Here is a 3,776-nt window from a genome sequence, read left to right as displayed (position 1 = left end):
ATACAAATGTCATCAAAATTTGTAACAGAAAAATCTAATATCATTTCTGGATTGTAACCTCTATTCTCGTATAATAATTGGTCTATTTAATTTTCTTGGTCATTGTTTTATAATGCGTTTTTTCCTTGACACACTGCAGAATAAGTAGAACATAATTAATTTATTGGCTTCAGAAAACCATTTTTATGTACAAAGTTTGTATCTGGATAATTAATTTGACAGTGATGCCCATTTTCCATATGGTGAGAATAATTTCTTCCTCTACATTTTCAAATGATTTGACATAAACTGGCAGATGAACAATGGGATAAACAAGAAAATTATCCCATTTTTTTCTACCTCATATACAAACAGTTGAAAAGCCTATTTAAAATCTCCACCTAAAGACTGAAAAGGTGTCAAGTGAAATGAATGGGACACTGAAATCTTTATTTCAAAAAGATGAAGAATCTGTCAAAGGTAATTCAAATCGTTCACTTTTCAATGCAATATATTTATCTACTGTAGGAAGAGTCATAAAAGCTGCATAGAAGACTAGGGGAGTTTAGAACTATCTGTAACCAAAAGTGGATGGGCAAGGCCACTGTCTCACTCCGCCCCACCCCCCAGGGCCTCCAACAAAGCTCTAAGGACCCCCTGACATTCCTAAAGAGTAGCACGCAGGCAGACTTTACAACTTCCAAGCAGGGAAACCTAGTCAGCGGCAGGTTGTCTGCTTCACAGAGCTGTGCCCTGATGGGACACTGATGAGAGTTGGCAGGAGAAAGCAGCAGGCAATATAGATAAGCAGATTAAAACTGGCTGGTAAAGAACAATTACTCAAGATGTGTTAATCACTTCCTTTTCATTATTCTCCATAGTCCTCTGCAGCCCATGGAAATTAATGCATCAGTATTAAGAAAGATAATCTGGTTTTAAAAATAACTAATTTGCAAGTAGCCTGTGGGAGAATTTGCCTTAACACTGCACTCAATCCTCCACTTTTTATCATGAGGTATTATTATCTTCATTGACACACAGGGAGAGACTGCAGCACAAGGTGTCATGCACAATTAATAAACAAAATTGAATCCAAACTGTATTGCCTGTCAGATAACATATCATGGGACTAATGTTGATTTATGACAAAATGAACAACTTTTCTCTCTAACTGGGGCCCAATTTTCTTTTTCTGATATAACAAATAATTATATCTAAATGTAGAAACATAAGGAGTCAAGCTGGTTAAAAAAAAAAAAAATACTTCATTCTCTGGCTCTGTCCCCAGAAAGATCTAACCTCTTTATGTGATTACTCAAACTACTCATAATTTACCCATTGCTAAACTTTTTGAGAAATACGCTTTCTTCACAAAATATGTTTCCCTCTCAAGCAACAGCTCATAGTTCTAACACTTGCAGTTTGTTAAATGTTTTTTTCAAGATATATTTTAACTTATATACCGTGATGGTCTTATTAGTATTTATATACTAAAGATGAGAAAACTAAGGCACTGTGTAGCATTTGAAAGAGCACAAAGAGAGTAAATAAATCTGTTACAAAAGAACAAGTCATTCAGCATCTGAAGTTCACAATCTTTACTACTGGACAATGCTTAATACATTTCTCCTAGAGAGTTTGCATAGATTTTTTTTTTTTCGGTGCTGAGTTCTTATTAGTCAGCACGTGCTTATCTTGCCGCGTTAACATATATTAAATTATTCACCCTAACATATAACTGATCTTATAGTTGATTTCCAAATTTAAATTAATATGTTGTGCTTCAAAAGTATGTTTTTAATTATTGTGAATTATTTAGAATTTTTTCCAGTATCTCCTCATTAGGGTAACTACCAACTTTTCCAAACAACAAGTAATCTGCATTTTTCTTTATTCATTATATTTCCTAGATCTACCATACAGGGTTCAACAAACTTGGCTTTAAACTACAACAAAAATCATTAAATTCTTACAAGTGTGGGGTTAGATGTTTGATATAAAAACGTCAACAAGAGCATTATTCTGTTGGATATGGAAAACTTTCCTTGCTTTGCTCCTTAATGTGTAAGGAATCTATGCGGTCCTTTTTTAAAGACGCAACTTTTGTACGCATATTTTGTTTTAATACTATCAGAACTGAAGTTCCTGACTGTAATTTTCCAAAACAGGGAAATCAATGTAAAGATGTATACATGTGCTTTTCAAAAGATAGCAAAGTAAAAGGGTGGTAACAGCAGGCATTTGATTTCTTTTAAGAATTTTCAAACTTCAGGGAAAACATGTGACCAAGAGTGTTATGATTATGCTTTAGAGACTTTCATTGATACTTGTACCAATTTAAGTGGCGATACAACCTGATTTAAGGACTGCTGATGACACGGTGCATGTCCTAAGGAATGATATACTTACAAAAAGTCATTCTTTCAAAGTAACTGTCAAATGTTCAAACACATCTAAGAATTTCACATTAAGAACAGCAGCAGCCCATCCAGGTTATTTCCATATTTGTTGCATATTTTTTAAAAAGTTCCAATCAAAGCCTAATTTGCCTCTTGGCTTTCTCTTATACTGTACCAGCTGTTAAAAGCAATTTACATGTGTTTTTAATCACAGTTGTTTAGCCATATGAAAAGTGCTGTGTCAAAGTTGGTAGCCACCCTTAAGTGTATGATTAAGGACCCATGCATAATCTGGAAAGTCTCTAAAAGTTCAGTGCTCTAATTTAACTGGAAAAGCTGTGAAATGCACTTCTTCTGCCAAACCCCACTCCACTCCTTCCATCTTCCTCTCAAGAAAAACATTTTTTTGTCCGTTACCTTTGAATGACTCCAGGGCTGACATCTATATTTTATCCAGTGCTCAAAAGTCAAATTTACTTTTATTTAAGCTACTTCAAATACCTATGGAGATATCATCACTACGCAAGGGTGAAAAATCCAAATATTATGTGCAAGTCTCGAGATGATGCTTAGGGCATAAAATAGTTTTCTTATATATTTAGTTATTATAAAGTTAACCACAGGAATCTTGTTTTTATGCAATGAAAACAATTCCTTCACAATACATTTCCTCAAGGGAGAACAAATAGGTAACAGTTCTTCTGGTAATACATTATGGCAAACTGGCAAGTGTGTTTTTGACAATGAAATGTGAACCAAATTAATTCACTTGATGAGTGTTTATTTGCATCACCCCATTTGGAGTCATGGCAGTTCTCCACTACCTTATGGGACTCTCCATGCTCCATTCTGCCTGCCTTTCTGCTTGCACTTCTGCTCATATCCATCCCACTGATAGAGTAGTTATGAGAAGTACTTAACTGAAGGTGCATAAACACTGTTTGGCGTGTTAGAAAATGAAGAGTGAGAAGCATCACGTCCTCAGAACTGATCCTCAGAATCAATTAAGCAAGGCCTCAATATCCATTCAGCAAGCCTGTAGCACCACAAAAACATCTGTGGGACACACCACGAGTGTTGCCATAAGGTTGACTGCTAGGTGGAAATTTAGTGTTCTCTCGAGCAGGCTGTTGGTGGTTATAGTCACTTGTTGGAATTGGTCCTGGGAGCTATGATGAGTGTCAACCACTGTTTGAAACTGTACTTGCTTTTGCTTAAGATCTGTTTATTCTTCTCGTTAAGGTTGACTAGAAAATCTCTGATCACAACTTCCCTGGTGTCTTTGTTCATTCTGATGGCACAAAGGATGAAAGATTACTCAGACTTCATATTCAGTTTATCCTACAACAAAGTCCAGAGGGACTTTTTTTTTTTTTTTTTTTTTTTTTTTTTTTAAAA

The sequence above is a fragment of the Fukomys damarensis genome, unplaced genomic scaffold, assembly GCF_012274545.1.
Source record: "Fukomys damarensis isolate Sample0158 unplaced genomic scaffold, DMR_v1.0_HiC HiC_scaffold_38, whole genome shotgun sequence".
NCBI lineage: Eukaryota > Metazoa > Chordata > Mammalia > Rodentia > Bathyergidae > Fukomys > Fukomys damarensis.
This window is presented reverse-complemented; position numbering follows the sequence as displayed.